Consider the following 14,847-nt stretch of genomic DNA (forward strand, 5'->3'; position numbering starts at 1 on the left):
TGATGGAATTATATCTGATTTCGAGTTTTCAATGATGACTAAAATATATGATGAAGGTATCGGTATTAAAGATACAAGTACTAATAATGACAGAATTACTCCAGCAGATCGTGACAAACACAACTCCACCAAATAAAACGATGATCTCGGTAAGTTCAACTAATCCTGAATATAGTATTAACTTTCCTACTGCAATTCCAGCAAAGGAAATATCACTAGCTCAATTACGGGTATATTACAGCTGGCCAAATATCAGATCAAAATCATTTAATGGTACACCAGCAAATAATTTGCTTGTATTTGCTAACAAGAACAAACCAGATGGTACTCGTGACTGGATTGTTGTTGGAATACCCACTGGTAGTTTTGAGATTGAACGAGTTTAAAAGATTATCCCAAACTAGGCCTTCTAAATATAAATTTAATCTCGACAGATTATCTCCTGACTTACCAGTACGAGATCTGGTTGATCCGAAAAATAAAAGTTTGATCTTGAAAATTCACGACGCCAAGAAAGAATTTTATGCAGATGGTGCATCTCATGTATGGTCAACATTCAAGATTATTCGCAATGATGTCATGGACGCTACAATGAATGACAAACGAGCGGCAACTATCATTAACTACATCACTGAGTACGAGGGTGATCAAAAATATTTCTTCAGAGTAAAATTTATTGTACTAACAGAAACAGGTAGTTGGATTATCCGTGATAAATATGATCCTGTCCTTGGTAATAATAAAACTGTCATATTAAGTAAAAATTCCAAACCGGGTCTGTTGACTGGTATTGATAAACCGTATTATGAGCGAGCGTACCCTGTAACAGCAGTTATTTATGGAATCTATGAGATAAATAAAAACCCAGCGTTGATAAACTGGCACCAATGAAATTTTCAAGGTTAAATTGTGTAGCCGAACGAGTAATAGAACACTTTACAAACGCGATGCGTGGAAACAGATTAACTGATTTAAGACGTGAAAAAATAAATGCGTGGGCTGATTCAGTTAAGGATACCGGTGCTACAATAAAAGATGTTGCTGAACTAGGAAAAATATTAAAATTTCTAATAATAGTATCAACGATAACCGAAGAAATATTATACGAATCAAAATATAAATCGAAAGGAGCTCCAATAAATATTATTGTTCATAACGCGCATGCATGGACTAGCGCAGTAACAATATTTCCACGTGATCGAACTGTTAGATTTTACCCCTCAGATAATTCTGGGAGAGGCATGTTTGATTTTATTAACGAAATAAGTAAAAACGATCCTGTATCGGTATGGTTATTTAAAAGTGATGAAGAAGGTGAATTTGATCAGTTTGTTAAACCGAACGGTGAAATATATCGAAGAGAATCTCTCCACGACGAGATGAAAAATCTCGCGGAGAAGTTTTTAGAGTGCAAGCACTCCACGGAAAATACTGACAAATTACTAACTAATTGCTTTACCGTTCCATCTGTTGCGGCTCATTTTGCTAAAGAAAAAATTTTATGGAAACCAACACGATTTGATTTACTCGAGGACGTACGCGCAAGTTGCGTCGAATACGGACACGGTGCATTATGGAATACCAAATATAATTACAATGATGTTATTTCAGTTGATATGGTTGCATGTTATCCGGAAAGTTTTCTAGGATACGGAGATTGTTCTGTGTACTTTAAAAGATTCGGTCACCCTACAAACGAGATGACGCGAGTGGCAATTAATGGACCATTACCTGATTTTGATCTGACTGGATTTGCTTGTGTTGAATCATTCGAGTTTAACGAAAATCTTCACAAGATTTGTTATGTTTGGTTTGGCAGACATTTTGTGAAAAACGTTGGGTGCCTATAGTTTTATTACTATTTATGCTAGATTGTGCGGTACTGACATCGTTGGTTGTCAGTGAGACAATTATATCATATCACGCACAGACCGAAGTTTGGTTACCCATGCCAGGTTCTATCAGTCTCGATGAAGTTATTAAGGAATTTAAGGAAAAATGTCCTGGTGTTTCCGAAGATGATATTATCAAAGAAGCTCCTAAAAATCTCGAGATTAAACTTAAAAATAACGAAAAAAACGCAAAAGATCTCGGTAGAAGAATTACAGGTAAATTTACTCAGGGTGGTGCATATGATTATAAAAGACATCACGCACGATTAATTCTAGATGATGCCGAATACGATTTTATAATTGCTGATACAACAGCGAGAGATATATTTGTAAATCGAGAACGTGTTTATTTATCCGACGGAACAACATTGGGTACGATAGTTAGTTGCATAAATGATGTATCCCCACAGTATACTCATCTAAGATCTTCTATGTTGGCTTATGTTTCTATAAATTTATCATCGATGATTAATAGATTTCCTGAGACCGCAGTCAGAGTCGCAACAGATTCGTTTTGTATTTCGAGTAAATATTTGGAGTCTGTTATGAAATTTACAAGTAATGATGAACGATGGAGTTCGTGGAGAATAAAAAAGGAAATATTACGCAATTATACAGAATCAGCAGATGTTCCGATGAGAGATTTTTATCGTAAAGGTAATAAAATATCAGAAATGTCGAAAGCGCCGTCAGTGAGTGATCCAATAACTAGATATAAGACAGTATATCTCAATGGACCTGGTGGACGACTCGAGCAATTAATGTTTTTAGAAATTCAGATATGATCGTGCTGACACCCACACATAGACTTGCACGAGAGATGAAACAGCGGCAAGTACAATCGTGCACGTATCATAGTTTCTTTCGGTGGCGCGGGGATACATGGACTCCTGAACGAATGGGAGAAAAATATATACCTAAAATAATTATTTGGGACGAGATATGTACGGTGTCATTGGATACATTAAAAATTTTTCTTGATTAGTTGTTTACGAAAAATACCACTATAATAATGTGTGGCGAACATGGTCAGCCACCTCCGTTTGTTGGACCATTTCCACATGATTCGTAAAACATTTCGTTGATTATTACGAAGAAATAGATGGTGATCATAGAGCTCTTGATGAAAATTTAAAGGAGTTTAAAAAATTAATCAGATTACAATCAAACAAAATTCAGTGTGAAATAATACGCAGAGTGATCTCAGAGACCTCAATGAACGATTTCTTTAATTTATGGAGACCCAACGATTTGATAGTAGCAAGCAGAAAAATAATCAGAGACGCTTTACAACAGCAGTTATTTCAGCTGCATAAAGAAAAATACTCAGAATTGCCCGTACCGTTATGTTATAGACCATCAGATACACGAAAATAGAATATTAATGTTGTTATTCCAGGACAGACTGAGAAGCAAAATCTCGTATTAAATGATATTGTCGCTGTTGATATCAGTGTTGTCGAAGATGCATTACGCGCTGACAAATCTCCATGGGTGTTGGGATACGCTATGACGATCCACTCGTCTCAGGGATTAACTATTTCTGATACACGAGTCTGGATTGTAGACGATCGTATTGAGTGGTCAAATTTAATTTATTTAGCGGTATCAAGGGTTAGAAAAATATCTCAGTTACGGAGAATTATAATTCCTGAAATCGTTAATAAAACCAGCATCATCATCGACGGTGATATAATAAGAAAAAAATTAATCGGATACAAGTAATCTGATAAAAAAAAAATAAACAAGACTTTGATCTTGATGTTGAATTTATTATTGAGTTTAAACAGCAGCAGAATAATAATTGCGCAAGTTGTAATTGTATAATGCTATGGAGGTACTCGAATAATGATTCAAGACAATTTAACATAGACAGAAAAGATAGTAGTCGCGGTCATACACGAGAAACTGTGATGTTGACCTGTCTCGAGTGTAATCGGCGTAGAGGCGTCAGCGCCTTGGGTGCTAGTTAAGTGATCGAGGTGGTAGTTGTGTATCTTCGGGAATTGCTTGTAATTGTTCACGTACAAATCCACGTTGAGGAGCAGCCGAATCTAATCTGTAGATTGCGGGTCTACCTGAGGATCTTGTCACGGTGGATATTTTGTGTGTGGTAACACTCCAAATAGGATCAGTTGCTCTCGCTTTACCACCTTCGAGTTCACCAGGCTTGTATAAATACCTGACAGTGATGTTACCTAGCACTGGCTGTGTTAAATCACGTCGTTGTATTGGTATATTTTTTTGTAATTGCATTAATGGGTTTCATATTGGTTGTTCGCGTAATCTCATTATTTAATGCAGCTATCACGCTTGGTAATCTTGCAACCCATTCACGAGATCTCGTATCCTGTATAAATTCCCTCGCGTATTGATATCCAAATAACTGCTCAGCATGTGTTCGATTAAATCGTTCAACAATTGCCTGATCACGATGAATTGCGGTATGTCCTCGTCGTATTTTGGTATTATGTTGCTTCATCAACGATGATACTGGACCAAGAAATTCCTTGCCAGGATCAACTTGTAATAGTTGTGGCCATCGCAGACCACCTCGTTGATAAATTCGTTCAAACGCATCGGCTACTTCAGATGATGTTTTTGTTGATAGCGGTTTTGGATCTTTATATCTACTTGCAACATCAACAACAGTTAACGCGTACTTGTACGTTTTTCTACGTACAGTATCATGTGGTAAAAATAAAATATCTGCTTGATGAACTTCATTAGGAACATTAACATCGAAATACGCGTACTGAATTTTCTTAGGACGCGGTAGATAAATTTGCCATATTGCCTGTTTGGATAACCACGTTTTAGCAGTAGAACGTTTAACCGCTGCTGCAACAGCAAGTTTACTAATTGCAGCTTTACCTTTCCAGTATCCTCTTGGACTATAATAAATTGATTCCATTATATATTACCAGACCCAAACGCTAATTTACCTTTCATCGCAGATCTTACTAACCAATTAGCTAATTTTTCTTTAATATTTTTATTTTTTATAGAATCTAGCGCGTGAATTAATTTCACACCTGCAATATGCCTATCTTGTAGATTTTTACTTTTATATGCAACATCATGAGCGTGACAAGCTTTATCAATAGTGTTTATTGGTTCCTCGCCTGGTTTTGGTTGATCCTGATTATCAAGTCTGGTACCAGGACCGCAATACTTATATCCTGGCAGATGTTTTTCTCCTGAGTATTTAGCCCATGGAGTACCTGGAAACTTTGACATCAAATTAGCAATATCACCACCGCGCTTATTAGGTAAAAACGAAAATTTCTTTCTACCGCATACAGAACATTTTCCACCATACGCTATTTTTTATGTTTTGTTGTAACCGTAGCTAAATCAGTAGTTGGAGTTTTAGATCTACAACGTAAACAATATAGATTCATGATATAAAATATATGGATATAATTGATTTCTCAGCAACTCGGCGACGAGAGCCAGTTAAACACCATCCTGCGTTACCCAATTCCATCAGAATGATTATCATAGGACCTTCTGGATCGGGTAAGAAGCAATTACTACTTAATTTGATAATGAGATGGTTGAAATGAGACAAATTATATTTGGTAGCACCATCCGTTGATGATCAGAGGTGTTATGAAGTATTAAAAGACTTTAACGAAAATGCAAGATTAATTAATGACGGTGAAAATATTATTAATTTTATAACAGATATTGAAGAAGCACCGTCCGTAGATGATCTTGATGGGTTTATTAATAATTTAGTTGTATACGACGATGTGATGCTGGATAAACAATCCAATCCAGGCAGGATATTTTCTCGTGGCCGACATAAAAATACAGATGTCATTTATGTTACTCAACGATACACACAAATTCCGAAAGTGATTAGAGATAACTGTAATATTTTAGTTGTGTTTAATGGAGTAGACACACACACACTTAGAAATATTCATCAAACTTGGTGTGGTGGTGACACGGATTATAATAAATTTAGAAATTTCTTTTCACGAGCTCAATTTGCACACGGATTTATAACGATAAATTTACAGGATCCCAGAACAAGATATCGTGTGGGTCTTGATAAAATATTTGGATAGCAGCAGAGAGGGCGCGACCTCAATAAAGTGTCCACGTGGTAAAATAAACCATTCTACGAATAATAAAAAAAAAAACAACGGCGGTAAAGTAACACCATTTTGAGAAATCTTTGGAAGATTTATTTTTGCTTCAATTTTTGTCGAAGCTTTTGGTTTAATTCCTGTCGACCCTTTTTCTTTCTTTGTTCGTAGGAAGGGTTATTTTTAGTTTTTCGACGCTTTTTCGATCTTGATCTGTTTGCCCTCTCTGCTGTTCAGGGAAATCGGAATAGAACAGATGTATGCCAGAGCTTTCTCACTACACATGACTTATAACTGTTGCAACTGGATCGAAGGCAGAGCAATGTCATGTGTCTTTTGAAAATAGACACCTTCTTAAATATTTGGGGACACGATCTGATCCAGATGTTGTTTATTGCCAACTACTAAAGTATGTGTTTTCTTTTACAATGATTTTATGATTATTAAAGCAACATAGTCAAAATTAATGGGTAGTAGATGTGAATTCACGAGCACAACGTTATTGAAACTCTGAAAGTTTTGTGTACTGTGCATGATGATGATGATGGTGATTATAACGACGAAGTTCATCATCATGATCATTATTAAATATTTCTAACATGTTAAAATGAGGATACCTTTCAAAAGTGTATTATATGCACTACAATTTTTAATACTTTGAAAGTTTTAGACAGGCACTGCCGCATTTCTGATACCAGAAAGGATAAAATGTTAGTATTTCGATTCTTTGACTATTTAAATAAAAATCATGTATTTGTATTCATAAGAATGTGCATGTTGACCTATGCTAAAAATAGGTAACATATTATGACCTTTAAAAGATGAATACAGAAAAATTAAAATGGTGCACGTGATCTCCATGATTACGTGGAGAGAGCATCTACTAAGGTATGGCAAAAATATCTCAATATTCAACAAATTCTGAATAATCAACTTTGAACTTGATATATCTCTCAATAGAACTACAAACGATCAATCAGTTTTTGAAATGATCGAACTCCGAACAATCAATCAGTTTAATAGCATATGTGCATCTAGTTATCGATATTTACAGATATATAGGTCATTGTAAGAGTTGACATACAGCTATCGTCAGGAGATGATTATTTAAAGGGTGTGAAATTAGTTTAAAGGAGTAAAAATAATGGAAGAAAATAAAAGCTACAATATAACAACGAACAAAAACGGGTTAGCCTTTAAATATGCAAAGAATGAAATAAATAATTCAGTTTCCATTTCGTATGAATTGCTGCACAATTATTTTTAAATTGTGGTGTTCCGTAGTCTACAGTTTGATCAGTCCTGTAAATTATTTCCGATAGCAATTTCACACGCATGCGTGCCTGCAAATGTAAAGAAGGGAAAAATAACAAAGGAAAATAGTCTAAACTGACATAATCTGTCTGAGGTGAAAGTGACCGTATGCATCTTTAGCGATCGACCAAAGTAGTGTAATAACAAGAACAACGTGGAGGTTGAGTAGGAATAAAAAGGATGCTGCTGATCTCTCAGGCTAATTTTACCTTAAAGTGGAGAGGATAAGTTACTGTAAATCCTGTTTTATTAAAAAGAATTGTACCCTATTCTTTGCACGGTGTTTCGTATTTTAAATGATTTAAAAGAAGCTATTCGCATAAAAGCTGGCGGGAAAATGATTACAGAGCTCGAACTAACTCAAAATTACGAGTGTCTCTGATTATTTCATTGTGTGTGTGTGTGTGTGTGTGTGTGTGTGTGTGTGTGTGTGTGTATTTTCTTGAATCTGAGACATGTGAACTTGCCCAATTAATCCATCTGCATTCACGTGTTGTTTTACCGTATTTATGCATTGTACCGATGGTATACAGTCGGAGTGCTAAATCCCATCTGCACTCACGTGTTGTTTTACCGTATTTATGCTTTGTACCGATGGTATACAATCGGAGTGCTAAATCCCATCTGCACTCACGTACCGAAAGACATGACGTTCAATTCGTAAATTCGGAACATGGCCACAGAGGCATGTTTCGGCCTTTGAGTCTTCAGCGAGATGAACTTTCTAGTAGGTCTGTCTGATTTCGATATCATAGATAATCAATCTTCTCGAACATATATTTAATTCTTTGGGGTGGACATGCATCGAATAAGACAATATTGTTAAGCAATCAATAATATATACAATGATGAATAATAGTTCCATCTTTCTTCTTAACTAATGTACAAGTAGAAACAAGAAGGATTTTTTTTTTTTTTTGCGAGACGCTTGAGTCCTTACTCCAACACTTCATCCAGCATTACTTTCACTTCGTTGCATTGTGTACAACCATTTCCTTATAGTCGTTGAAGTTGTTTTGATGTTGTGAATTACGAAAATTGTTCGACCAGGCATTGTCTTTGCTCCTTCCTGTTGATGAGAAACATATAATATCACAACTTGTGATTAATTAATTGATTCATTAATTTAAGATTCACTGTTTTGAATATGCATTATGTATTAAAGTTGAATCTGGGCACTTTTGCATACGTCAAAAAAAAAAAATGTTCTGCTCGGTTCTATTCAGGGAGAGGTATAACTGATCTGGTACAGCGCTGGATTCATAAAAGGATTGCGGGCCCAGCCAAGGTAATTTGCCTTGGTGTTTTCTCAGGGAATAGCATTTGGCTCTCATTTTGTCCTGCACTCACACATGAACACAATAAATACACCCATTTCAACAAATTTCATTTCATTATTAGGCATGGTCATGACATGAGGTGTGAGATACAGGCATTGTAATCTTTCTGTCCACAATTATTTCACTGATTTAGGTGAGAAAACACAACCAAGCATAACGATGTCTATAAGATTTCCAGTGTCTCTTCACATATTAAACATTCATGAAAATGTCCTGCGCACTAGATACGAGTTTGTTATCCAGCTAATGAACAAAGTAATTAATGTTACTAACATGGGCTATGATCTGAAATATTGAGACGGTATTTGGGTTCTCGTTTAGAATGGCCCGCTCTTCATTCCATTGAGTTCACACTCAGACACACCCCCTTCAAGAAAATAAACCACAAATATAAAAAAAGAAATGCTGTGAAGCTGTCTGTAACAACATTTGGTCACACATGTCTTATTGCATGAAATTTGCTGGTGTATATTCATGTAACAGAAGAGATGAGGAACGCTGAGCTGCGTTCGATGACTGGGGTTATTAACTTCACATATTTGCGGTCAGTGAAAAGTGCTGAAAGCCTATCATACGATTTGGTTATGCAGACCTGTCCGAGATGTTTATTAAATGATAGATCAACGTCTGGACACCATCTCTAGTAAGACTTTATTAGATTTTTACTCATTATCAAGGTTACCATCGAGCTCCGAACTAAACTTGTAGAACTAGGAGAGTTTGCATCCCATACTCACGTAAATTAGGGTTCGTGACCTGTTTATCAATATATTCCTCTCGATTCATCCATCTGTCTATATCTGTATTCGTTCGTTTCACTCTCTCTCTCTCTGTCTCTCTCTGTCTCTCTCTCTCTCTCCTGATCCATGAAACTCCCACCAATACTTACTTGTCAAAATTGAACAAGTTCATAGGTACTCACAATAAACTGATTTCCAAAGATGGATTAGCCTAAGTTCCATTTATTAAATTCAAACTTTCATTTCACCTTAATTTACGCTTTACATTTGTGAACCTCTACACTTGTATGTACGTCTTCTAATACCCAGTGTAAATTGTCGTCATCGTATGAACATGAAGGCGAAAGGAATCGAATAAACCCATAGAGGTTCCTAATCCAGTAGTTATTCATTATGGAATTTCAGTGTACATATGAATAATAGGAAAAGTTAGCACGATGTGCTATTTATTTGAACCCAGTTAATGTCATATCTGATGAGTATTAGCTTATGACTGCAGCATTACTCATATGTTACAACACGTAATGTCCTTGGGATCCCTGTCGTGATAGTGGGGTACAAATGAAACGGCAGGTTTAAAAATTACTCGCCTTATAACAACATGCCAATTACACATTTCGGACTAATATTACTTTAACTGTAATATTAAGCTAGTTTACAATTTTTTTCTTTTATTTTAAAATAAGCTTAACACATAACATCATTCATGAACCTTTATTCATCATGGTAACGAAATTTCATGAAAGCAACTAATAAGCCAGCCGTTCACTCTGGGGATCAGTCAGATGAATACACACTGGAATGATTACCAATGTGAATACAGCACTTACCTTGTCAATTGATGTGCGATCCTTTGTATATTATTATGTTATAATTGCAGTTTTATTGGTTGATGAATGTAATAATTTGTTTGAATGCAATCATGTAATCAGGATGAGTTGCATTTGCTTAGGAGTTTAATGGTAGATACTAAGTAAGCTGACTGATCTTTCAACGGACAGTTTACACCACTATAATCTAAAACAAAACAACATCAAACACTTATGATTCTAATTTATTTTGCTTTAAATTTGACAAATACTAGACTAGGGTTTCCCTATATAACTACTCATATAACGTGAGATTTTCCATTCATGAGCAAAGTAGGGTTCTTTTTTAAAATAGCAAACAAGCACTTTAACCGGTCTAAAGTTTTTAGCAATTCCTAGCATTATTTATATATTTTATCTAAACGGATGTGCGTATTGTTACCACTCAGTGGTCTTAAGATAAGTAACCGAAAGAAATAAAAGCAATAAGTTTTGTAGAACATAACAAATAATTAGAATTCTCTAAGTTAAAATGAAAATTTAAGAGGAACTTACAGTATTTTTAATTAAATCCCAAAATAATCCTAAAAGTGCTACCACAATTCTAAATGAATAGCGTGTTCCGAATGAAGTCCAGGTCTTGAAACTGTTGATGTGCAGAAAGCCATCAACCTTCATGTATCACAGTGGTATTGTCCAGAACGTTCTTGAATTAATTCACAAATAACCACAAAAAGTGTTTACTCCAAAGTCATATACGCACTTTGAAGTTCCAGTAGATAATTTAAATAGATGATTCCTCTGAGGGTAAATCTAAACACAATCTCCAACAGTTCTGCATGTTGAAAATAAATTTAAAAAATAGAAATAGGACTAAGGATAATTGTTCAATCCTTCCCTTATATACAACTGAAGGTCTCTAATATAACAATGGAAAACTACGCCAAACTGTATGCAGTTATCTAGTCTGTAAACAAAGATAACTCTTGTTGATATAATATGCTATCTATATTCTCTGCCATCAAGTCTTTCTCTCTCTAATCCATCAGATAATCTAAAATAGCTTGCTTTCTTTTAACTTTTTCCTACAAAGTTGTGAAGGTAATTGAATAGTTTGGTCATTGCTTTGACTTTGATCTCCTTCTTAATTCCTTGCATACTTCTTCCAGACTTATTGTAATGATCTGTGATTGTTCGATTGTATCACTCAGTAAGTTTTGATTAAAAGAGATCACATCTTCTAGGATTCCATTTTGAGTGAAATACGTTCATATTCAAGTCTTTCGAGCTCTTTTAAACCTTTCTACTATAGATTCTCTTCTGTCTTAGTAAGTTGAAAATACTTAGTGCTTGCTTTTCCAAACACTACCTAATGCTTTTTTGTGAAACACTTTTCTTTCATCAAACTGCATTTATTTCATGTTTTCGATTTCAAAAATATTTATGTACAAACATGGAGTCTGTCAACTTAATTCTCGGTTTTACTTTCTGAATCCAAGAGCAGATTGAGAAGACGCATATCATTGACGAACTTTATTTGTATTCATTGCTATATTTTCATATGTTTGCATATCCTCAATATCTTCCTGCCACCGCTCATCCGTTTGACTTACGTAGATTCTTATTTGTCTCCCTTGCATGTGTAAATAATATTCATGCAACAATATTTTGAAATTAGTGTATTTATTTATTTTTGTCCATTTATCTTGTTACCACAATTGATTGATGTTTGCGTAAGCAACTGAACTTAAAGAAACGTAGATGTTTTATAAATAAAATAGTGTTCTTTCATTTAGAACAAAACAAGACCTCCAGGGAACACTTTGTACCTCATGATCTAGCTTTAGATATTTTCATCAAACTAAAATCTTGCACTTTTATTTTCAGCAACTTGAAATGTTTTATTCCAATATTTCAAACTTATGAATGGTTTAAGTTTAATTTAAACTTTCTACATTTGTTTTTCTTTTTTACCGCTTCTTCATTTACTGAGTCAACACGTGCTATTTTAAACTGAGTTTTGTATCTATAAATTTATCCCTGTTTATGTCTTATCGTTGTAGACTGAGTTAACGAGATCTTCAAATTATACTCTTAAATTTATTAAAATAGGGATGCGTTTATTTATCCACTTAAAGTATGTAATTTACTCATCTTCGTTCTGTATTGTTTTAACTCTCTTAGAATTATCCAGGATGCTGATTGTTCGACGTTATCACAGTTGAATGCAATCTGTGCATCTTCGTCTTTTATGAAACACTGACATATAGTTTATGAGCCTTGAAACCAACCAATTAACTGCAGAATGCTATACTTGATCGTAATTTATTCCAATGCAAAATTGTAAACAAGCAGATATTTACCTGGCTACAGACATTGCTGATTTCATTATATAGCTGTATGATGAACAATAAGCACTTTGAATAAGTGTGGTGTTCGTTGAGTGGGGTAGTGTGAAAATATACTGTGTTCTAATTTCCATATCTACTTTAACAAAATTGATATATATTGACATTCCACTGACAACAATCACAAGAACTTATCTTAAATTACACAACGTTTCGACATCAAATGGTTTCTCAAGAGATACTACCCTATATATATATATATATATATATATATATATATATATATATATATATATATATATATATATATATATATATATATATATATATATACATACATATATAATTACAAATAACGAATTTCACTTTTTATACATGAAAGATGGGTATTGGGATTTGTTGTGGTATACGACGCTTGTTTATCTCCCTCCCTGCGCTAAGATGCAGATAAATGATCCAATTTTTACATAGCAAGGATAATACTTTCATCAGTTTTGGCAGGGAGTGTGTGTTTGTGTGGTTTGGATTTTTATCGTAACTTTAACAATGTTTCAGTCATATCGCTACGATGTCTGCAGTGTGGCTGTTTATAATGATGTCTAGCACATGTCAGCGGCATGATGTTCCACCCGGTCAAATTATTCTGACACCAGGCCGACCAGTCCTAACACTAACCTCTTAATGCTGAGCGAGGCAGCTGTTAGTACCATTTTTGTAAGTCTTTGGTATGACTCGGCCTGGGATCGAGCCCACGATCTCCCGCATCCGAGGCGGACGCTCTAACCACTAGGCCACCAGAGCGGTCTAGTTTTTGCAAGGACATGTAAAAAGTTTTAAATTTAAGACTTATTAAAATGCAATTTTATTTTACAGCTGCATTAGATCTTTTCTGCAAAATACCCTATATCTGAAGGACGCATCATCAGATAACACAATTGACAACTTAGAAATCTCTTTATCTTTTCTTTTCTAACCCGTATCAGTTTATTGCATTGAGTGACGAAGTAGGTTTGTCTGTTCCAGATGGATTTTATATGAATAAAACTGCCATTGATATTTATTTTGATTTAGAATCATTGCATGTTTTCAATCGAATAATTAATTTTCCTCTTTGTGTCCTCTCCCACTTTTTTTCTTCTTTAGAACTGCTATTGTCTTCGCAATATTATATTACAAAAAAAAATCTATTTTAGGGAGTTATCTCGATTCAGTTAATAGGTTCAATTCAACGTTTAGACGAATCATTAGGCATATTACACTGCATATTTAGGATTTAATTTAAGATCTGTGTAAGGTAGATGCATGAGACCAATGCTGATGATATAAAATAAAACCTTTAGTAGAATTTAGACTGAAACTGCAAATAAACGTTAGATATTGTTTATATTGACAGAGGGAGTAATTCACTTAGAGTTTGTCCCATTTCCATTTTCTAGATTGTTGATACTTTATGTTTCTTTGTAGACTTTTCACAAAGTTTCAAAACAGTCCTATAAATATTCTTGCAGCTGGATATTTTTTAAACAGTTGCAGAGGTTTACCTGAAAGACGTATTCGTTCAATTTAAATATCAAGCCTCTGTGCCAGACCTTAACAAGATCTTTTGATAAATCACAAAATACACCCCAGGAATGTCTCTGTCATCATGTTAATAGAAAGGTACATTTTATCGCGCTCATTAACTATGATATTTTGTCCTAGATGTATTTTTATTGTCTTGGTTAAACATTCCCTTCATTTACCATTATTTAGCTATAGATCTTACTGAGTGTGTAATGGCATGTTTATCACATTATAGCGATGCTATTCAGTTTTATTCAACATGTTTTAGTGTGTGTCTATGTGTGTGATTCGGATTTTTAATGTAGCTTTACCATTTTATTATGTCTAACACTGGATCATCATGCCGCAGACATGTAGTATGATGTCCCACCCAGTCACATTATCCTGGAAACAGACCGACCAGTCCTAAAACTAACCTTTTAATGCCGAGCGCCAAGCGAGGCAACTGTTAATACCATTTCTCTAAGTCTTTGGTAAGACTCGGCTGGGGATCGAACACACGACCTCCCGCATCCGAGGCGGACGCTCTAACCACTAGGACACCTATGTATATATATATATATATATATATATATATATATATATATATATATATATATATATATATAGATAGATAGATAGATAGATAGATAGATAGATAGATAGATAGATATGCAAACCGTTTTATTTCAAAACGATAATTAAAGCTCGTTGCGAGCTCTGAACATGTTAAGGATGTTAAAGAAATGATCCTAGCTGATT

This window comes from Sinohyriopsis cumingii, chromosome 1 (assembly GCF_028554795.1).
Source record: "Sinohyriopsis cumingii isolate HCF-2022 chromosome 1, ASM2855479v2, whole genome shotgun sequence".
NCBI classification, from domain to species: Eukaryota; Metazoa; Mollusca; class Bivalvia; order Unionida; family Unionidae; genus Sinohyriopsis; species Sinohyriopsis cumingii.